A 25,207-nucleotide genomic window follows, 5' to 3' on the forward strand; every position below is an offset into this window, starting at 1 on the left:
ACGAGTACATAATAGAATCAAAACTTCATTTGGTCATTAACTGAACATTAAACTATTATTGTACATCACATTAAGTTACAGACACAACCTGTTAACACTATACACATTACACTCAGACACAGATAAAACCTGTTAACACTATACACATTACACTCAGACACAGATAAAACCTGTTAACACTGTACACATTACACTCAGACACAAATAGAACCTGTTAACACTGTATACATTACACTCAGACATAGATAGAACCTGTTAACACTGTATACATTACACTCAGACACAGATAAAACCTGTTAACACTATACACATTACACTCAGACACAGATAAAACCTGTTAACACTGTACATATTACACTCAGACACAGATAAAACCTGTTAACACTGTACATATTACACTCAGACACAGATAAAACCAGTTAACACTGTACATATTACACTCAGACACAAATAGAACCTGTTAACACTGTATACATTACACTCAGACATAGATAGAACCAGTTAACATTGTACACATTACACTCAAACATAGATAGAACCTGTTAACACTGTACACATTACACTCAGACATAGATAGAACCTGTTAACACTGTACACATTATACTCAGACACAGATGGAACCTGTTAACACTGTACACATTACACTTCGTCACTTGGGTGACATTAATAAAAGAATCGACAACAGAAATACAAACACGTAAGTAAGAACAAAACGTAAAGAAAACAAAGCCCCAGTGTAAAATAAAAACACAATAAAACATATAGCCCAAAACAGAGAACGACGTAAGTAAATATAAATAAAACAGGGAGATGATAAATAATAAAATGTGATAATTAACTTCATAAAATTCCCAGAGAAGCATAAACAATATTTAAAAAACAAACAGAGAAAATAAAACGCGTGGACAGAAATAAACGTAAGAGATAAAACAAATACACGGAGATTAAAACTAAAATGATGTTTCTTTACCACCACCATTTTAGCAAGATGACGACGTGGGAGATAAGTTAATACAGTACGCTAGTCATCAGAAATTATTTTGGGGATACTTCGCCCGGGAGAGACTGGGGTAGAATGCGGAAGCCGCCAACTCTGCATTTCGACAGAAAAAAAACAAACTTTCTGAAGAAGGCTCTACACAATTAGACAATAGCATCAATTAGAAACGGACAACAAAGCACGTGTTTGTTTTATTGTTACATTCAACTAAGGTTCCCTCTTCATATGTTTTAAAATCTCTTAGAGTATTTACGTAAATTATATCATTGTAATGAATTTCTAGACTAAACGTACTTCGTGCAAGTAATTACTTGAGTAAACAACGAGGAACAAACACAAGGTGACTCTAAAGGTTGTTTTAACACAGTAATCTGTAAAAACATCATTTCAGATTCAGAACCTATTAGTATATATTTATTACATGGCATCTAAGTGTCATGTTTAACACACCTGGGTGAGACATTTAAGTGTCATGTTTAATACACCTTGGTGAGACATCTAAGTGTCATGTTTAACACACCTGGATGAGACATTTAAGTGTCATGTTTAACACACCTGGGTGAGACTAATAAATTAATGGAAATCAGGATAGGCTGATTACATATATATATCTAATGAATTAGGTTAGATTTCTATAGCAACTTGGTGTGAAACACACATAATACCTAAAGTATTTACAAAATATTATGGGTTTCAGTTTTGTGCAACAAAACGCCCCCTTTTGCATCTTCCTTCAGTAAACTTTGTTCTCTAAACTCCCTCTTCCGTTCATTATATAAAGTAAAACAACCAGGATTTGAGGAAATAAAAGCTGTTTTCAAGTACACTCTCAAACCATCGGTAAGTAGAGTGGAACTTACACTAAAAGCAACTCATAATACGAGCGTTTTACACACAAAGTAACAACTGGCTTTTATGTAAAGTATAACAGTTATCATAAACAAATATAGACGGTAAGAATCAAAGATCTCAATAGCATAATCTTATCATCCAAACCTTATTACATAGTTGTTAAAGTAGTAAACGCGGTTTATTTCTTTCATAAAATTGTCTTATTCAAGTGTTTCCGTGATAACTGGAAGATTTCAGACACGCAGAAACCTAATGCGAACTATACAGTCAAACTACATTTTACCTCCTGATGCAAACTATACAGTCAAACTACATGTTGCCCCCTAGTGCAAACTATACAGTTAAACTACATGTTGCCCCCTAATGCAAACTATACAGTCAAACTACATGTTGCCCCCTAATGCGAACTAAACAGTTAAACTACATGTTGCCCCCTAATGCAAACTATACAGTCAAACTACATGTTGCCCCCTAATGCGAACTATACAGTCAAACTACATGTTTCCCCTAATGCGAACTATACAGTTAAACTACTTGTTGCCCACTAATGCAAACTATACAGTTAAACTACATGTTGCCCCCTAATGTAAACTATACAGTTAAACTACATGTTGCCCCTGTAAACTGATGTGTTTGTTTGTTTTTAATTTCGCTCAAAGCTACACGAGGGCTATCTGGGCTAGCCGTCCCTAATTTAGCAGTGTAAGACTAGATGGAAGGCATTTAGTCATCGCTACTCACCACCAACTCTTGGGCTAATCTTTTACCAACGAATAGAGGGATTGACCGTAACATTATAACGCCACCACGGCTGAAAGGGTGAACTAAACTATAGAGTTAAATTAATTGTTGTTCCTGTAAGCTCATGTGTCATATATCAGGCTGTTGCATATAGAATGTCAAATTTTCATGTGTAAATTTGAAATTTGATTTCAGTGTAAATTCGTCACAATAACACAGTACATTGTATGGTTAATATTCAGCTCACTTTAGTCTTCTTATTTCAGAAATTAAATCATATTTACATTGATTTTTGTCAACATGGACAACACTGATATTCATGTAATTTTCTAGTACAAGTTCAAGTTTGGTCAATGTACAGCAATAACAGCTCGTATTATCAATCCATCATCTGGTGATGGCACTGCTAATGAGCACACAGCACACAGTGTTGTTTCAGGTGATTTCACTCTGATGACACAGGTCTTCAAAACGAACCTCGAGCCGTCCCCAGACAGCGATTAATGAGGACGAATTGGAGGTTTTGGTTGAATCAGATACATGACAAACAATGAGAGGACTTTCGATAAACATCATATTCATTATTCAACAGTTTCCAGACATCTTTAAGTAATTGGTAAGATGAAAAAGTTCGATAAATGGGTGCCTCACAAACTGACTGAAAACCATCAAAAAACTTGTTAAACTTTAGTCCTCACTCGTTACTAATAACATAAACGATTCTTCTCTCTAAAGAATTGTCATCTGTGATGAAAATGGATTTTACTGACAATTCGGACAATAGTTTGACTATGAAAAAGTACCAAAACCAGATCTTCACCTTAAGAAGCTTGTGGTCAATGTTTGGTGGTCATCAGTAAGTGTGATTTATTGTTCATTCATTAATCAAGAAGAAACTATCATACTGTTGTGTACTTTAAATTATGCATCGAAAGTTGTCACGAAAATATCCATCAGTGGTCAATCACAGTGGACCAACACTGCTTCATGACAATGTTCGACCTCATGTCTCAAGCGTTCCTGTCCAAAAACTAAACATCAATATATGAAACTTCACTTCATACACTATATTCACCAGGCTTTTCCCCTACAAATTATGACTTTTTTAAACATTTGGACATCTTTAAAGAAAAAAACCTTTGCCAACCAAAGATCAATTGGAAGAACCTTTGGATACTTCATTGTATATAAAAAAGTCCAGTTATTTAAAGATAACATTTATAAACTTACAGGTCATTTGTAGAAGTATATTAAGTCTAAAGGAGCTTGTTTTAATTGAATAAGTTAAACAGCAAAAAGATGAACTTGTTTCACATTTTTCTTTAAAAATCTGACATTTCATATGCAACAGTTTGATAATTAAGATATTCTGTGCTTTTAAAGTTTAAATATAATATATATACATATATAGTGCGTATATACTATCATTGATAAGTGAGAAAGACAAAGTCAACCACCTTTAATATATCATATATACAATAAATCAAGAGATTACGTTTCTATAGGAACTCGTTGAGTAACATATCAATAAATACATATAACACGAACGGTACATATATGTGCGCGTGAGTATACGTTTAATCAATCAGGTTTTAGTGGTCAGTTACTTTTCTCCTAAACTTCACTAATTAACTGAAATTAGTTCAATGCTCGTATCGTTGACCTGAGATTCTCAAGTCGTTACTAACAAAACTCACTTACATTAGTTGGCAATAGATGGTGTTGCCCAGTTTGTGACATAAAACATGAAACAATAAATGAAGTCATTGCCTCTCTTGTTTTATTTAATTATCTAAAGCTAAGCCTTGTTTATATTTATTTCCACTTGATTATCAAAAGTTGTTTAACGGTTATTCGATTTAACCAGATTTCTTAGGCTAAACAAATTACTTCTTAATATATTTTATCAGCAATCTACAACTACGTCTTCTCTTATAATAGATTTATTTTGACGTCCTGGCCTCGTCTATGGTTAAGCATACTGAGTTATGAATCCAAGAACCCATGGTACGAATCCCGTTAACAAAGAAAAACTTCGCTTTCTGTACTTTGCTAAGAAGCGTGGTTGCGTTATAAGAGTGAGGACCAAACCTTACATTTCAATTAGAGTATCTCAAGAGTTGGCGATAGATGTTACTAACCAGCAGTCTTCCCACCAGCCCTTAAGTTCACAGTTGAAAACGGCTACAAAGATAGTCCTTGTGTAACCGAAAGACCAAATAAGTAGTTATCTATGAGCCAATAGTGTTAACGTGTTGTGTTTGGTAAAGGGTTCTTTTAATGGGTAACATTTCGTCACAAAATAATGATTAATCAAGGTTAGTAAACAGAACAAGTCACACTCTCATCTGAGTCTGGTAGTTAAGTTTACTTCTAAAGTTACATTTTTCTCCGAATTTCGCGCAAAGCCACACGAAGGCGATCTACGCTAGCCGTCTGTAATTTAGCAGAGTAAGACTAGATGGAAGGTAGCAAGTCATCACGACCCACCGCCAACTCGTGGGCTACTCTTTTACCTACGAATAGTGGGATTGACTGCAACAATATAACGCCCCCAGGACTGAAAGAGTGAATATGTTTGGTGTGACTGGGATTTGAACCCGCGACCGTCAGATTACGAATCGAGTGTCCTAACCACCTAGGCATACCAAGCCTAAATACGCTAAGATGTACATAATAATTGATTTGTTCAGATATAAATAGTAATTGATTTGTTGATTTATAAAAAGTAGTTGATTTGTTCAGATATACACAGTAGTGGATTTGTTCAGATATACAAATTAGTTGGTTTGCTTAGATATACACAGTAATTGGTTTGCTTAGATATACACAGTAGTTGACTTGTTCAGTTATACAGAATAGTTGATTTGTTCAGATACACACATTAGTTGATGCGTTCAGATATACATATGAGTTGATTTGTTTAGGTACACACAGTAGTTAGTTGATTTGTTCAGTTATACACAGTAGTTTATCTGTTCAGTTATACGCAGTAGTTGATTTGTTCAGATACAGTAGTTGATTGGCTCAGTTATACATATTAGTTGATTTGTTCATTTATACTTAGTAGTTGATTTGTTCATTTATACTAAGTAGTTGATTTGTTCAGTTATACACAGTAGTTGATTTTTTCAGATACAAACAGTAGTTGCTTCATTCAGTTATACACAGAAGTTGATTTGTTCAGTTATATACAATAGTTGATTTGTTCAGCTATACACAGTAGTCGATTTGTTCAGTTATATGCAGTAGTTGATTTGTTTAGTTATACATAGTAGTTGATTTGTGCTACTAACAGTTAATCCTTACGACATCCATTTATACTGTCTGGTTTACGTATGAATGATATCCCCATGTTAAACCACATTATTTCGTTAAGAACAAGGGATATTCGATGTTAAGAACAAAGAATATCTACATGTTAATTCACATTCCTTTGTGAGGAACAATGGATATCTACATGTTAATCCACATTCCTTTGTGAGAAACAATTGATATCTACATGTTAATCCACATTCCTTTGTGAGAAACAATTGATATCTACATGTTAATCCACATTCTTTTGTGAGAAACAATTGATATCTACATGTTAATCCACATTCCTTTGTGAGGAACAATGGATATTTACATGTTAATTCACATTCCTTTGTGAGGAACAATTGATATCTACATGTTAATCCACATTCCTTTGTGAGGAACAATGGATATCTACATGTTAATCCACATTCCTTTGTGAGAAACAATTGATATCTACATGTTAATCCACATTCCTTTGTGAGAAACAATTGATATCTACATGTTAATCCACATTCTTTTGTGAGAAACAATTGATATCTACATGTTAATCCACATTCCTTTGTGAGGAACAATGGATATTTACATGTTAATTCACATTCCTTTGTGAGGAACAATTGATATCTACATGTTAATCCACATTCCTTTGTGAGGAACAATGGATATCTACATGTTAATCCACATTCCTTTGTGAGAAACAATTGATATCTACATGTTAATCCACATTCTTTTGTGAGAAACAATTGATATCTACATGTTAATCCACATTCCTTTGTGAGGAACAATGGATATTTACATGTTAATTCACATTCCTTTGTGAGGAACATTTGATATCTACATGTTAATCCACATTCCTTTGTGAGGAACAATTGATATCTACATGTTAATCCACATTCCTTTGTGAGAAACAATTGATATCTACATGTTAATCCACATTCTTTTGTGAGAAACAATTGATATCTACATGTTAATCCACATTCCTTTGTGAGAAACAATTGATATCTACATGTTAATCCACATTCCTTTGTGAGGAACAATGGATATCTACATGTTAATCCACATTCCTTTGTGAGGAACAATTGATATCTACATGTTAATCCACATTTCTTTGTGAGGAACAATTGATATCTACATGTTAATCCACTTTTCTTTGTAAGAAACGATTGATATCTACATGTTAATCCACATTCCTTTGTGAGGAACAATGGATATCTACATGTTAATCCACATTCCTTTGTGAGGAACAATGGATATCTACATGTTAATCCACATTCCTTTGTGAGGAACAATTGATAGCTACATGTTAATCCACATTCCTTTTTGAGGAACAATGGATATCTACATGTTAATCCACATTTCTTTGTGAGAAACGATTGATATCTACATGTTAATCCACATTCCTTTGTGAGAAACAATTGATATCTACATGTTAATCCACATTCCTTTGTGAGGAACAATGGATATCTACATGTTAATCCACATTCCTTTGTGAGAAACAATGGATATCTGCATGTTAATCCACATTCCTGTGTGAGGAACAATGGATATCTACATGTTAATTCACATTCCTTTGTGAGGAACAATGGATATCTGCATGTTAATCCACATTCCTTTGTGAGAAACAATTGATATCTACATGTTAATCCACATTCCTTTGTGAGAAACAATTGATATCTACATGTTAATCCACATTCTTTTGTGAGAAACAATTGATATCTACATGTTAATCCACATTCCTTTGTGAGGAACAATGGATATTTACATGTTAATTCACATTCCTTTGTGAGGAACAATTGATATCTACATGTTAATCCACATTCCTTTGTGAGGAACAATGGATATCTACATGTTAATCCACATTCCTTTGTGAGAAACAATTGATATCTACATGTTAATCCACATTCCTTTGTGAGAAACAATTGATATCTACATGTTAATCCACATTCTTTTGTGAGAAACAATTGATATCTACATGTTAATCCACATTTCTTTGTGAGGAACAATGGATATTTACATGTTAATTCACATTCCTTTGTGAGGAACAATTGATATCTACATGTTAATCCACATTCCTTTGTGAGGAACAATTGATATCTACATGTTAATCCACTTTCCTTTGTAAGAAACAATTGATATCTACATGTTAATCCACATTGCTTTGTGAGAAACAATTGATATCTACATGTTAATCCACATTTCTTTGTGAGGAACAATGGATATCTACATGTTAATCCACATTCCTTTGTGAGAAACAATTGATATCTACATGTTAATCCACATTCCTTTGTGAGGAACAATAGATATCTACATGTTAATCCACATTCCTTTGTGAGGAACAATTGATATCTACATGTTAATCCACTTTTCTTTGTAAGAAACGATTGATATCTACATGTTAATCCACATTCCTTTGTGAGGAACAATGGATATCTACATGTTAATCCACATTCCTTTGTGAGGAACAATGGATATCTACATGTTAATCCACATTCCTTTGTGAGGAACAATTGATATCTACATGTTAATCCACATTCCTTTTTGAGGAACAATGGATATCTACATGTTAATCCACATTCCTTTGTGAGAAACAATGGATATCTGCATGTTAATCCACATTCCTTTGTGAGGAACAATGGATATCTGCATGTTAATCCACATTCCTTTGTGAGGAACAATGGATATCTACATGTTAATCCACATTCCTTTGTGAGGAACAATGGATATCTACATGTTAATTCACATTCCTTTGTGAGGAACAATGGATATCTGCATGTTAATCCACATTCCTTTGTGAGGAACAATGGATATCTGCATGTTAATTCACATTCCTTTGTGAGGAACAATGGATATGTGCATGTTAATCCACATTCCTTTGTGAGGAACAATGGATATCTACATGTTAATTCACATTCCTTTGTGAGAAACAATGAATATCTGCATGTTAATCCACATTCCTTTGTGAGGAACAATGGATATCTGCATGTTAATTCACATTCCTTTGTGAGGAACAATTGATATATGCATGTTAATCCACATTCCTTTGTTAAGAACAGGAGACAGATTTCACTATGTTGGAAATTATAAGTTCCCCTTGTAGATACATCTCTAATTACTGATTATACGATTATTTTGCGTCGCTAATGTCTGTTACGTAATCTTCTAAAAACGATTAGTTTTCAACAGCATCAAACTACATAACTCTATGTCATATCAAAATGTAGTTCTGATATCGACAGCATCAAACTACATAACTCTATGTCATATCAAAATGTAGTTCTGATATTGACAGCAACAAACTACATAACTCTATGTCATATCAAAATGTAGTTCTGATATTGACAGTATCAAACTACATAACTCTATGTCATATCAAAATGTAGTTCTGATATCGACAGCATCAAACTACATAACTCTATGTCATATCAAAATGTAGTTCTGATATCGACAGCATCAAACTACATAACTCTATGTCATATCAAAATGTAGTTCTGATACATACACTTCCATCCGCATTTATTTCATCTTTGGTTGTCACGTGACTTGCTTATTTACATTTCCAAAATCGTTGTGATGCAAAGTACTCAATCATTTGTATAAAAAAGTAAGCCATCTTCCACAACCCAGGTTTATTGCCTCTCCAAGAGAGAAAGAGTTGGGCTTAATTGTTGGATAATGTTTGTTTAGCCTCGAAACTTATGTCGAAAAGGATCGAATGCATTCACGAAGTCGAAACTTAAGTACGGATGTCTATAACAAAACTTGATTTACCGATCACTTTAAGCCTAGTTATATACTTAACTACACTGAATAAGTTATGACAAGTTACAACATTTTTGTAGCTGTTTCTTCGATAACCCACTGTTGTTTAACTTAAGTCGCCACATTTTGTAGCAGTCTTGAGCAAGAAAAAATCGACCAATTTCTCATACAATACTTTGTACAAACAACTGTAATAAAAGTTTGTAATTACATCTTTAGCAGGTAAAAAAACACACCAAAAATTATCTATAAACCTTGTAAATATACGTTTATTTCATACTTCGATAAAATGTGGACTACACAGAATTTCTTGTAGTTGTGTTTTAACTGATACGGGACAGGCAAGCAAAGAAGGGCATTTTGAATTAAAGAAAAATGTTGATAAATTAAATGAGTGATTTGGTCTTGGAGAACTCTTCACACTTCGTTACTGATTACGATAGCGTAGGAATACTTGAGGTATCGTTAAAAATGAATTAAATACGAGAGAATCATCAGAAATTGTTAAAACTTAAATTACTTTGAATATGTAAACTTAGGCCCTGATGCCAAAGTAAATCTCTGGAAATCAGATTTGTAAGTAACGCCAGTAAAGAAGCTGATAAACGTACACGCCATCCTTGTTTTGATTTGATGCAGTAAATTATTATACATATTTGAAACATTGCAATCGTAAACTTGTTATTTTTATTAAGCTCCGAAGTGTTGTTCAGATATCAATGAAGAGTTCTGTGAAATAAGGTTATTTTCGTCCATATTGACTGCTAATCACACAGTAAGAATGGTATATGGCATACAGCACGTATGAGCCCCTGGTTGAAAAACAGTAAAACAACTATTTATTATTATAGAGTCTGATAAAATCCTATAGTCGAGTGAAGGGACTGGAGAGAAACAAGTATATATGAACTTGGTTGTCTCTTTAGCCTCTTTGGAACTTGATAGATATAATTTCCTAAATTACCGGCAATCTATTCAGTTCATAAAGTCTCATGAGGTAGTACTGTTGACTTCCACCTAATCTAATAGATACGGCTATCATATGGTTCAATCTGCAGCTTTGCACTAAAACCTCAACAGTAATAACATTCTTTTTTATAGATAGTTGAATATTTATAGACAGTTTTATTTCTTAAATATAATAAATATCTTCAAGTGTACTTAAAATAAAACGAAGAGATACCATTTTAAAACTAGATTTATAGATTAAAATGAAATGAAGAGATATCATTTTTAACCTGAATTTGTAAATTGTTTTATCCTTTTTTTAAATAGTACATAGGAAGCAAAATCTAAATTATATTTACATTATTATTGAATATTTTCGAGGTGACGTTAAGTGTTAACTTTACAGGGGAGTGAAAGAAAGTACAAGTCCCTTATATGGCAGAGAAAGAGAAGCGACCTCTCTTAAAAGCTTTTAGAGAGAGATAAACTCACACCAGAAAAAGAATTTCATAATTTTATAAACTTATAAAAATCCGTTTCCAGAAAGCAAATTTACGTTATTTTTGACAAGACCTAAGCCTACTCGGTCGTTTAAAATCCATACTAATAAATATATTTGCTTAACTGGCAACGCCGTGTTTCTCTTCCAAGTGGGTCTAGCTAAGTCAGGTTATGCAAGTCCGGTTCATTAACAATAAAATTTAGAGTTGATAAAAGAGAAACTTATAGTTATTTCGGTCATCACAATATTCGTCAACTTAGATAAACAGCTGTTTAAATAACCTTAGTGTTAGAACTTCCGGTACATCAGTTAAAAATTAGAACTTTTGTTCATCGGTTGAACAGGAAGTGTTATTGTTTAACCGGTGAACACAAGTTTTAATTTTTAACTCATGAACAAAGTTCTATTGTTTAAATCGGTTAAACAATAGAACTTTATGTTCGTTGGTTAAACAGCAGAACTTTGTGTTCAGTAGTTAAACTACAGAACTTTGTGTTCATTGGTTAAACTACAGAACTTTGTGTTCATTGGTTAAACGATAGAACTTTGTGTTCATTAGTTAAACAATAGAACTCTGTTTTGATCGGTTAAATAATAGAACTTTATGTCCGTTGGTTAAACAATAGAACTTTATGTTCGTTGGTTAAACTACAGAACTTTGTGTTCATTGGTTAAACGATAGAACTTTGTGCTCATCAGTTAAACAATAGAACTCTGTTTTGATCGGTTAAACAATATAACTTTGTGTTTATTGGTTAAGCGATGTTTGTTTACGTTCATCAATTGGACAATAGAACTTTGTGTTCATTGGTTCAGCGATGTTTGTTTACGTTCATCAATTGGACAATAGAACTTTGTGTTCATTGGTTCAGCGATGTTTGTTTACGTTCATCAATTGGACAATAGAACTTTGTGTTCATTGGTTCAGCGATGTTTGTTTACGTTCATCAATTGGACAATAGAACTTTGTGTTCATTGGTTCAGCGATGTTTGTTTACGTTCATCAATTGGACAATAGAACTTTGTGTTTATTGGTTAAGCGATGTTTGTTTACGTTCATCAATTGGACAATAGAACTTTGTGTTCATTGGTTCAGCGATGTTTGTTTACGTTCATCAATTGGACAATAGAACTTTGTGTTTATTGGTTAAGCGATGTTTGTTTACGTTCATCAATTGGACAATAGAACTTTGTGTTCATTGGTTCAGCGATGTTTGTTTACGTTCATCAATTGGACAATAGAACTTTGTGTTTATTGGTTAAGCGATGTTTGTTTACGTTCATCAATTGGACAATAGAACTTTGTGTTCATTGGTTCAGCGATGTTTGTTTACGTTCATCAATTGGACAATAGAACTTTGTGTTCATTGGTTAAGCGATGTTTGTTTACGTTCATCAATTGGACAATAGAACTTTGTGTTTATTGGTTAAGCGATGTTTGTTTACGTTCATCAATTGGACAATAGAACTTTGTGTTCATTGGTTCAGCGATGTTTGTTTACGTTCATCAATTGGACAATAGAACTTTGTGTTCATTGGTTCAGCGATGTTTGTTTACGTTCATCAATTGGACAATAGAACTTTGTGTTCATTGGTTCAGCGATGTTTGTTTACGTTCATCAATTGGACAATAGAACTTTGTGTTCATTGGTTCAGCGATGTTTGTTTACGTTCATCAATTGGACAATAGAACTTTGTGTTTATTGGTTAAGCGATGTTTGTTTACGTTCATCAATTGGACAATAGAACTTTGTGTTCATTGGTTCAGCGATGTTTGTTTACGTTCATCAATTGGACAATAGAACTTTGTGTTTATTGGTTAAGCGATGTTTGTTTACGTTCATCAATTGGACAATAGAACTTTGTGTTCATTGGTTCAGCGATGTTTGTTTACGTTCATCAATTGGACAATAGAACTTTGTGTTTATTGGTTAAGCGATGTTTGTTTACGTTCATCAATTGGACAATAGAACTTTGTGTTCATTGGTTCAGCGATGTTTGTTTACGTTCATCAATTGGACAATAGAACTTTGTGTTCATTGGTTAAGCGATGTTTGTTTACGTTCATCAATTGGACAATAGAACTTTGTGTTTATTGGTTAAGCGATGTTTGTTTACGTTCATCAATTGGACAATAGAACTTTGTGTTCATTGGTTCAGCGATGTTTGTTTACGTTCATCAATTGGACAATAGAACTTTGTGTTCATTGGTTCAGCGATGTTTGTTTACGTTCATCAATTGGACAATAGAACTTTGTGTTCATTGGTTCAGCGATGTTTGTTTACGTTCATCAATTGGACAATAGAACTTTGTGTTCATTGGTTAAACAATAGAACTTTGTGTTCATTGGTTAAGCGATGTTTGTTTACGTTCATCAATTGGACAATAGAACTTTGTGTTTATTGGTTAAGCGATGTTTGTTTACGTTCATCAATTGGACAATAGAACTTTGTGTTCATTGGTTCAGCGATGTTTGTTTACGTTCATCAATTGGACAATAGAACTTTGTGTTCATTGGTTCAGCGATGTTTGTTTACGTTCATCAATTGGACAATAGAACTTTGTGTTCATTGGTTCAGCGATGTTTGTTTACGTTCATCAATTGGACAATAGAACTTTGTGTTCATTGGTTCAGCGATGTTTGTTTACGTTCATCAATTGGACAATAGAACTTTGTGTTCATTGGTTAAACAATAGAACTTTGTGTTCATTGGTTCAGCGATGTTTGTTTACGTTCATTAATTGGACAATAGAACTTTGAGAAATCTTAAAGTGATTTCTTCCTCTCCCTACCTAGTTTTTATTAAGATTTTGGTGAAGGTATTTTATTCCAAAACTACTGCTAAACTACTTGTTATAGACTGGAAGAAGTTTTAGAGGTCATGTCTTGGTGGTGAGCGCAAGGTTGAAGTTATGGTGTTTGTAAGAAGTGCACAAACGTTGTGACATTTGGGCTCGTGATAAGGTTAAATAACGTCCACGATTAAAACAGCAAACTGAGAAACAGATGAAATGATGAATATAAGGTGATGAGTTATAACCACTTCATTCCTCATGGATCACTCACTCATTAGTGATGTTAAATCCTTCCGAGTGCCATATGAGTGAAGGCAGGTAGGCAACACCAGCCGCACACAAATGTTGGGCTACTCTTGTCACACTGAACCATGGTGCTTTAGCCAACAACACCTGCTCATAATTGACCTGCAGATTGGCGTTAATCAAACGTTCAACACACTTATAATGACCTGAAGAATTGGTAGTCACTGGATCTGAATGTTGGACCCGCAGATCCTTAAATCGTCGCGCTAACAATTAGGCGACGCTCAGCCCTCGTATTGTTAGCTAACAAATAGATAGGGTAATTTAATATAATTATCAGCTAAAGGAGATGAAAATATTCATAGTTGTGGTTTGAGCCTCATTCTGATGACTTAGTTGCAAATAAAACTGTCTTCGTTTTAATACTAATATAACAACGTACAATTCACTATAATATAAATCAGCAAATAGGCAAACACTTGTGATTAAGATAACGTTCTAGTTAAAATTATAATAGTTAATCTTGTATGTTTGTTATAGCAAAGCCATATTGGGTTATCTGCTATGTTCACAGAAGTAATCGAACCTTTGATTTTAGCATTGTAAATCCGTAGACTTACCACTGACCCAGCGGAGGACTACAAGTTAAGAGCCACGTTAAAAGAAAACCCATAAAACAACTTCTTTAAGTAAACTTTTTAAGTAGAAATGAAAATATTAGAAAATAACCTATTATTAAACTTTATTGAATTATAGAATAAAATTATGTGTGTTTTTAAGCAAAAACGGTTTCCACGTGGGACTTACAGATTTATAACACTAAAATCTAGGGTTAGATTGGCTGTGGTATACACAGGAGATAACCCACTATGGCTTTGATCTAAGACAAACAATAGGCAGGAATGGTAGAGAACTGGAACAAATATTTCCAGATCTTCAATAACTCACGTAGAAAATATTCTTTGCGGAGTTACTGATTACGAAACTTAAAACTAACATCTACAACAGAAACAGTTGTTTATGAGTAATTCAGAGAACTAACATCTACAACAGAAACAGTTGTTTATGAGTAAGTCAGAGAACTAACATCTACAACAGAAACAATTGTTTATGAGTAAGTCAGACAACTAACATCTACAACAGAAACAGTTGTTTATGAGTAAGTCAGAGAACTAACATCTACAACAGAAACAGTTGTTTATGAGTAAGTCAGAGAACTAACATCTACAACAGAAACTAACATCTACAACAGTTGTTTATGGGTAAGTCAGAGAACTAACATCTACAACAGAAACAGTTGTTTATAAGTCAGAGAACTAACATCTACAACAGAAACAGTTGTTTATGGGTAAGTCAGAGAACTAACATCTACAACAGAAACAGTTGTTTATGGGTAAGTCAGAGAACTAACATCTACAACAGAAACAGTTGTTTATGAGTAAGTCAGAGAACTAACATCTACAACAGAAACAATTGTTTATGAGTAAGTCAGAGAACTAACATCTACAACAGAAACAGTTGTTTATGAGTAAGTCAGAGAACTAACATCTACAACAGAAACAATTGTTTATGAGTAAGTCAGAGAACTAACATCTACAACAGAAACAGTTGTTTATGAGTAAGTCAGAGAACAACATCTACAACAGAAACAATTGTTTATGAGTAAGTCAGAGAACTAACATCTACAACAGAAACAGTTGTTTATGAGTAAGTCAGAGAACTAACATCTACAACAGAAACAATTGTTTATGAGTAAGTCAGAGAACTAACATCTACAACAGAAACAGTTGTTTATGAGTAAGTCAGAGAACTAACATCTACAACAGAAACAGTTGTTTATAGTAAGTCAGAGAACTAACATCTACAACAGAAACAGTTGTTTATGAAAGTCAGAGAACTAACATCTACAACAGAAACAGTTGTTTATGATCTACAACAGAAACAGTAAGTCAGAGAACTAACATCTACAACAGAAACAGTTGTTTATGAGTAAGTCAGAGAACTAACATCTACAACAGAAACAGTTGTTTATGAGTAAGTCAGAGAACTAACATCTACAACAGAAACAGTTGTTTATGAGTAAGTCAGAGAACTAACATCTACAACAGAAACAACATCTTATGAGTAAGTCAGAGAACTAACATCTACAACAGAAACAGTTGTTTATGAGTAAGTCAGAGAACTAACATCTACAACAGAAACAGTTGTTTATGAGTAAGTCAGAGAACTAACATCTACAACAGAAACAGTTGTTTATGAGTAAGTCAGAGAACTAACATCTACAACAGAAACAGTTGTTTATGAGTAAGTCAGAGAACTAACATCTACAACAGAAACAGTTGTTTATGAGTAAGTCAGAGAACTAACATCTACAACAGAAACAGTTGTTTATGAGTAAGTCAGAGAACTAACATCTACAACAGAAACAGTTGTTTATGAGTAAGTCAGAGAACTAACATCTACAACAGAAACAGTTGTTTATGAGTAAGTCAGAGAACTAACATCTACAACAGAAACAGTTGTTTATGAGTAAGTCAGAGAACTAACATCTACAACAGAAACAGTTGTTTATGAGTAAGTCAGAGAACTAACATCTACAACAGAAACAGTTGTTTATGAGTAAGTCAGAGAACTAACATCTACAACAGAAACAGTTGTTTATGGGTAAGTCAGAGAACTAACATCTACAACAGAAACAGTTGTTTATGGGTAAGTCAGAGAACTAACATCTACAACAGAAACAGTTGTTTATAAGTCAGAGAACTAACATCTACAACAGAAACAGTTGTTTATGGGTAAGTCAGAGAACTAACATCTACAACAGAAACAGTTGTTTATGAGTAAGTCAGAGAACTAACATCTACAACAGAAACAGTTGTTTATGAGTAAGTCAGAGAACTAACATCTACAACAGAAACAGTTGTTTATGAGTAAGTCAGAGAACTAACATCTACAACAGAAACAGTTGTTTATGGTAAGTCAGAGAACTAACATCTACAACAGAAACAGTTGTTTATAAGTCAGAGAACTAACATCTACAACAGAAACAGTTGTTTATAAGTCAGAGAACTAACATCTACAACAGAAACAGTTGTTTATGAGTAAGTCAGAGAACTAACATCTACAACAGAAACAGTTGTTTATGAGTAAGTCAGAGAACTAACATCTACAACAGAAACAGTTGTTTATGAGTAAGTCAGAGAACTAACATCTACAACAGAAACAGTTGTTTATGAGTAAGTCAGAGAACTAACATCTACAACAGAAACAGTTGTTTATGAGTAAGTCAGAGTCAACTAACATCTACAACAGAAACAGTTGTTTATGAACAGAGAACTAACATCTACAACAGAAACAGTTGTTTATAAGTCAGAGAACTAACATCTACAACAGAAACAGTTGTTTATAAGTAAGTCAGACTACAACAGAAACAGTTGTTTATGGGTAAGTCAGAGAACTAACATCTACAACAGAAACAGTTGTTTATGAAAGTCAGAGAACTAACATCTACAACAGAAACAGTTGTTTATGAGTAAGTCAGAGAACTAACATCTACAACAGAAACAGTTGTTTATGAGTAAGTCAGAGAACTAACATCTACAACAGAAACAGTTGTTTATGAGTAAGTCAGAGAACTAACATCTACAACAGAAACAGTTGTTTATACAACAACTAACATCTACAACAAAACAGTTGTTTATGAGTAAGTCAGAGAACTAACATCTACAACAGAAACAGTTGTTTATGAGTAAGTCAGAGAACTAACATCTACAACAGAAACAGTTGTTTATGAGTAAGTCAGAGAACTAACATCTACAACAGAAACAGTTGTTTATGAGTAAGTCAGAGAACTAACATCTACAACAGAAACAGTTGTTTATGAGTAAGTCAGAGAACTAACATCTACAACAGAAACAGTTGTTTATGAGTAAGTCAGAGAACTAACATCTACAACAGAAACAGTTGTTTATGAGTAAGTCAGAGAACTAACATCTACAACAGAAACAGTTGTTTATGAGTAAGTCAGAGAACTAACATCTACAACAGAAACAGTTGTTTATGAGTAAGTCAGAGAACTAACATCTACAACAGAAACAGTTGTTTATGAGTAAGTCAGAGAACTAACATCTACAACAGAAACAGTTGTTTATGAGTAAGTCAGTTGTTTATGTCAGTAACATCTACAACAGAAACAGTCAGAGAACTAACATCTACAACAGAAACAGTTGTTTATGAGTAAGTCAGAGAACTAACATCTACAACAGAAACAGTTGTTTATGAGTAAGTCAGAGAACTAACATCTACAACAGAAACAGTTGTTTATGAGTAAGTCAGAGAACTAACATCTACAACAGAAACAGTTGTTTATGAGTAAGTCAGAGAACTAACATCTACAACAGAAACAGTTGTTTATGAGTAAGTCAGAGAACTAACATCTACAACAGAAACAGTTGTTTATGTAAGTAAGTCAGAGAACTAACATCTACAACAGAAACAGTTGTTTATGAGTAAGTCAGAGAACTAACATCTACAACAGAAACAGTTGTTTATGAGTAAGTCAGAGAACTAACATCTACAACAGAAACAGTTGTTTATGAGTAAGTCAGAGAACTAACATCTACAACAGAAACAGTTGTTTATGAGTAAGTCAGAGAACTAACATCTACAACAGAAACAGTTGTTTATGAGTAAGTCAGAGAACTAACATCTACAACAGAAACAGTTGTTTATGAGTAAGTCAGAGAACTAACATCTACAACAGAAACAGTTGTTTATGAGTAAGTCAGAGAACTAACATCTACAACAGAAACAGTTGTTTATGAGTAAGTCAGAGAACTAACATCTACAACAGAAACAGTTGTTTATGAGTAAGTCAGAGAACTAACATCTACAACAGAAACAGTTGTTTATAAGTCAGAGAACTAACATCTACAACAGAAACAGTTGTTTATAAGTCAGAGAACTAACATCTACAACAGAAACAGTTGTTTATGGGTAAGTCAGAGAACTAACATCTACAACAGAAACAGTTGTTTATGAGTAAGTCAGAGAACTAACATCTACAACAGAAACAGTTGTTTATGAGTAAGTCAGAGAACTAACATCTACAACAGAAACAGTTGTTTATGAGTAAGTCAGAGAACTAACATCTACAACAGAAACAGTTGTTTATGAGTAAGTCAGAGAACTAACATCTACAACAGAACTAACATCTACAACAGAAACAGTTGTTTATAAGTCAGAGAACTAACATCTACAACAGAAACAGTTGTTTATGAGTAAGTCAGAGAACTAACATCTACAACAGAAACAGTTGTTTATAAGTCAGAGAACTAACATCTACAACAGAAACAGTTGTTTATGAGTAAGTCAGAGAACTAACATCTACAACAGAAACAGTTGTTTATGAGTAAGTCAGAGAACTAACATCTACAACAGAAACAGTTGTTTATGAAAGTCAGAGAACTAACATCTACAACAGAAACAGTTGTTTATGTCAGTAAGTCAGAGAACTAACATCTACAACAGAAACAGTTGTTTATGAAGTCAGAGAACTAACATCTACAACAGTTGTTTATGGGTAAGTCAGAGAACTAACATCTACAACAGAAACAGTTGTTTATAAGTCAGAGAACTAACATCTACAACAGAAACAGTTGTTTATGAGTAAGTCAGAGAACTAACATCTACAACAGAAACAGTTGTTTATGAGTAAGTCAGAGAACTAACATCTACAACAGAAACAGTTGTTTATAAGTCAGAGAACTAACATCTACAACAGAAACAGTTGTTTATGAGTAAGTCAGAGAACTAACATCTACAACAGAAACAGTTGTTTATGGGTAAGTCAGAGAACTAACATCTACAACAGAAACAGTTGTTTATGAGTAAGTCAGAGAACTAACATCTACAACAGAAACAGTTGTTTATAAGTCAGAGAACTAACATCTACAACAGAAACAGTTGTTTATAAGTCAGAGAACTAACATCTACAACAGAAACAGTTGTTTATGAGTAAGTCAGAGAACTAACATCTACAACAGAAACAGTTGTTTATGAGTAAGTCAGAGAACTAACATCTACAACAGAAACAGTTGTTTATGAGTAAGTCAGAGAACTAACATCTACAACAGAAACAGTTGTTTATGAGTAAGTCAGAGAACTAACATCTACAACAGAAACAGTTGTTTATGAGTAAGTCAGAGAACTAACATCTACAACAGAAACAGTTGTTTATGAGTAAGTCAGAGAACTAACATCTACAACAGAAACAGTTGTTTATGAGTAAGTCAGAGAACTAACATCTACAACAGAAACAGTTGTTTATGAGTAAGTCAGAGAACTAACATCTACAACAGAAACAGTTGTTTATGAGTAAGTCAGAGAACTAACATCTACAACAGAAACAGTTGTTTATGAGTAAGTCAGAGAACTAACATCTACAACAGAAACAGTTGTTTATGAGTAAGTCAGAGAACTAACATCTACAACAGAAACAGTTGTTTATGAGTAAGTCAGAGAACTAACATCTACAACAGAAACAGTTGTTTATGAGTAAGTCAGAGAACTAACATCTACAACAGAAACAGTTGTTTATGAGTAAGTCAGAGAACTAACATCTACAACAGAAACAGTTGTTTATGAGTAAGTCAGAGAACTAACATCTACAACAGAAACAGTTGTTTATGAGTAAGTCAGAGAACTAACATCTACAACAGAAACAGTTGTTTATGAGTAAGTCAGAGAACTAACATCTACAACAGAAACAGTTGTTTATGAGTAAGTCAGAGAACTAACATCTACAACAGAAACAGTTGTTTATGAGTAAGTCAGAAACAGAACTAACATCTACAACAGAAACAGTTGTTTATGAGTAAGTCAGAGAACTAACATCTACAACAGAAACAGTTGTTTATAAGTCAGAGAACTAACATCTACAACAGAAACAGTTGTTTATAAGTCAGAGAACTAACATCTACAACAGAAACAGTTGTTTATGTCAGAGAACTAACATCTACAACAGTCAGAGAACTAACATCTACAACAGAAACAGTTGTTTATGAGTAAGTCAGAGAACTAACATCTACAACAGAAACAGTTGTTTATGAGTGAGAACTAACATCTACAACAGAAACAGTTGTTTAAGTCAGAGAACTAACATCTACAACAGAAACAGTTGTTTATGAGTAAGTCAGAGAACTAACATCTACAACAGAAACAGTTGTTTATGAGTAAGTCAGAGAACTAACATCTACAACAGAAACAGTTGTTTATGAGTAAGTCAGAGAACTAACATCTACAACAGAAACAGTTGTTTATGAGTAAGTCAGAGAACTAACATCTACAACAGAAACAGTTGTTTATGAGTAAGTCAGAGAACTAACATCTACAACAGAAACAGTTGTTTATGAGTAAGTCAGAGAACTAACATCTACAACAGAAACAGTTGTTTATGAGTAAGTCAGAGAACTAACATCTACAACAGAAACAGTTGTTTATGAGTAAGTCAGAGAACTAACATCTACAACAGAAACAGTTGTTTATGAGTAAGTCAGAGAACTAACATCTACAACAGAAACAGTTGTTTATGAGTAAGTCAGAGAACTAACATCTACAACAGAAACAGTTGTTTATGAGTAAGTCAGAGAACTAACATCTACAACAGAAACAATTGTTTATGAGTAAGTCAGAGAACTAACATCTACAACAGAAACAGTTGTTTATGAGTAAGTCAGAGAACTAACATCTACAACAGAAACAGTTGTTTATGAGTAAGTCAGAGAACTAACATCTACAACAGAAACAGTTGTTTATGAGTAAGTCAGAGAACTAACATCTACAACAGAAACAGTTGTTTATGAGTAAGTCAGAAACAGTTGTTTAAGAGAACTAACATCTACAACAGAAACAGTTGTTTATGAGTAAGTCAGAGAACTAACATCTACAACAGAAACAGTTGTTTATGAGTAAGTCAGAGAACTAACATCTACAACAGAAACAATTGTTTATGAGTAAGTCAGAGAACTAACATCTACAACAGAAACAGTTGTTTATAAGTCAGAGAACTAACATCTACAACAGAAACAGTTGTTTATAAGTCAGAGAACTAACATCTACAACAGAAACAGTTGTTTATAAGTCAGAGAACTAACATCTACAACAGAAACAGTTGTTTATGAGTAAGTCAGAGAACTAACATCTACAACAGAAACAGTTGTTTATGAGTAAGTCAGAGAACTAACATCTACAACAGAAACAGTTGTTTATGAGTAAGTCAGAGAACTAACATCTACAACAGAAACAGTTGTTTATGAGTAAGTCAGAGAACTAACATCTACAACAGAAACAGTTGTTTATGAGTAAGTCAGAGAACTAACATCTACAACAGAAACAGTTGTTTATGAGTAAGTCAGAGAACTAACATCTACAACAGAAACAATTGTTTATGAGTAAGTCAGACAACTAACATCTACAACAGAAACAGTTGTTTATGAGTAAGTCAGACAACTAACATCTACAACAGAAACAGTTGTTTATGAGTAAGTCAGAGAACTAACATCTACAACAGAAACAGTTGTTTATGAGTAAGTCAGAGAACTAACATCTACAACAGAAACAGTTGTTTATAAGTCAGAGAACTAACATCTACAACAGAAACAATTGTTTATGAGTAAGTCAGACAACTAACATCTACAACAGAAACAGTTGTTTATGAGTAAGTCAGAGAACTAACATCTACAATAGAAACAATTGTTTATGAGTAAGTCAGACAACTAACATCTACAACAGAAACAGTTGTTTATGAGTAAGTCAGAGAACTAACATCTACAACAGAAACAATTGTTTATGAGTAAGTCAGACAACTAACATCTACAACAGAAAGAGTTGTTTATGAGTAAGTCAGAGAACTAACATCTACAATAGAAACAATTGTTTATGAGTAAGTCAGACAACTAACATCTACAACAGAAACAGTTGTTTATGAGTAAGTCAGACAACTAACATCTACAACAGAAACAATTGTTTATGAGTAAGTCAGAGAACTGACATCTAAAACAGAAACAATTGTTTATAAGTCAGAGAACTAACATCTACAACAGAAACAGTTGTTTATAAGTCAGAGAACTAACATCTACAACAGAAACAGTTGTTTATAAGTCAGAGAACTAACATTTACAACAGAAACAGTTGTTTATAAGTCAGAGAACTAACATCTACAACTGAAACAGTTGTTTATGAGTAAGTCAGAGAACTAACATCTACAAGAGAAACAGTTGTTTATAAGTCAGAGAACTAACATCTACAACAGAAACAGTTGTTTATGAGTAAGTCAGAGAACTAACATCTACAACAGAAACAGTTGTTTATGGGTAAGTCAGAGAACTAACATCTACAACAGAAACAGTTGTTTATAAGTCAGAGAACTAACATCTACAACAGAAACAGTTGTTTATGGGTAAGTCGGAGAACTATCATCTACAATAGAAACAGTTGTTTATGAATAACCATATATTTCTGGGTGAGTTCACCCGAGATTAAGACGAGAACAACCATTTTGATACTTTCAAAATCGTTTCACACAAGTGATAACACTTTCCTTTTTAACAACATTTAAACCTATGTATTTTACACATGTATTACTTACCTCTGGCACATAACTTCATTCTTTCCAATATATCATACATATCTGTCACAACGGTCTTATTTGGGGCTCTTACGTACGTTAATTTGCACGTTATATCAAATCCACGTTTTCGGGCCATTCGCATCAGCTCTTCAGCCAGTGTGCCGTAGTAGATATCCTGGAATCTGTATATCATACCGAAGTAACGCCACCCAAAGTTTCCTAGGAAGGCTAGAATAGCCCTTGCCTTGTCCTTCAGGTCATAAGACATGCGAATCAAAGTGGTGAACTCGTCTCTCTCCTTGAGGACGTCGCCCAGGCCAGTGATAAGAGGAATATTTTTGTAAGTAGCGTACCGACCAACGACCTGTACGTCGTCACTACATGCTGGTCCAATAAATGCCACGATATCTGGATATTCCGTTGTAATATCGGTGGCTCGGCCGATCGCCTGAACCTCTGAGCACCGGTGAGGGTAATAACCAGGTATCAGTTCGACTTCTATATTATAGTTATCCTTACATTTCTCTGAGGCAATGTCAATGGCAGGGCCGATGTGTTGTAAGTCAAAACGGTTGCTCTTGGAGTTGTTAACCATGAGCAGTCCAAACCGATACCTCCTGGCAGGAACGTCTGTGTACTGTAAGAAAAACAACATTACACCAAACAACAGACTGTTCTCCAATTTACCCATGTTACCAATCCAAACTATTCAAGTTACAAACACGTAGTTTCGAGACATTAATTAGTAAAACACGTCGAATAAATCCGTCACGAGTACTAGATCTGATATTCGGTATATCTTGTTAACTTTCACAGAATGACTCAGTCTATCGGTTCCCTGAAATAAGCGTGTTACCAGCCATGAACACAACACTAAACAGCTGTGTGGTGTTGAACAAAGTGATCACTCGGCACAGGTACACCGTCTAGGTGTTAACTCAATGCATATCACACTCAAATACAGGGTTCCAGCCAGCAGCCAACTGTATTAGCTTCCTCTGCTAGTGCCAGTTAAGGCCGCTAGGATACTTAGAGATTGAATATAAATGTCACTGCACACGTTTGTTTACCTGGCACGACTCCCATCTCCTGTCATATATCTGTCGTCTTCGGGTCCACATTTAGGAAACAGAAAAAAAATGACACCGAAAGCGACCTCTTCATGTGTTTCCTTCCTTACACATAGCGTCCTTTCGGTTATTACACTGTAACGTAAGATCGGATAAGTACGGATATGTGATTGTTATACAAAAAATTAAACCTGCTTTTAAGTAAGAAAGCGCTATTTTTCTTCATCATATTGAAGATCACCTTTAATTTACAGTAATATGTAGTTTATACTTTAAATTAACGTTCATATACAAACATTATGGTACAATTATTCGTTGACGTCGTCCAACAGCTTTTGACACTTGGTCTATTACAAACATTAGCTGTTAT

At 33.8% G+C, this 25,207-nt stretch overlaps 1 pseudogene across 1 annotated transcript in view; it reads right to left on the reverse strand.

Annotated features, from left to right (window-relative positions):
• Positions 1–24,758, reverse strand: part of LOC143240069 (atrial natriuretic peptide receptor 1-like) — a 460,913-nt pseudogene extending 436,155 nt beyond the window's left edge. The window contains exon 1 of the transcript XR_013021546.1: positions 23,786–24,758. The product of XR_013021546.1 is annotated as an atrial natriuretic peptide receptor 1-like (transcript). The remainder of the gene's footprint in view (positions 1–23,785) is intronic.
• Between the last annotated feature and the right edge of the window lie 449 nt (positions 24,759–25,207).

The sequence above is a fragment of the Tachypleus tridentatus genome, chromosome 13, assembly GCF_004210375.1.
Source record: "Tachypleus tridentatus isolate NWPU-2018 chromosome 13, ASM421037v1, whole genome shotgun sequence".
NCBI classification, from domain to species: Eukaryota; Metazoa; Arthropoda; class Merostomata; order Xiphosura; family Limulidae; genus Tachypleus; species Tachypleus tridentatus.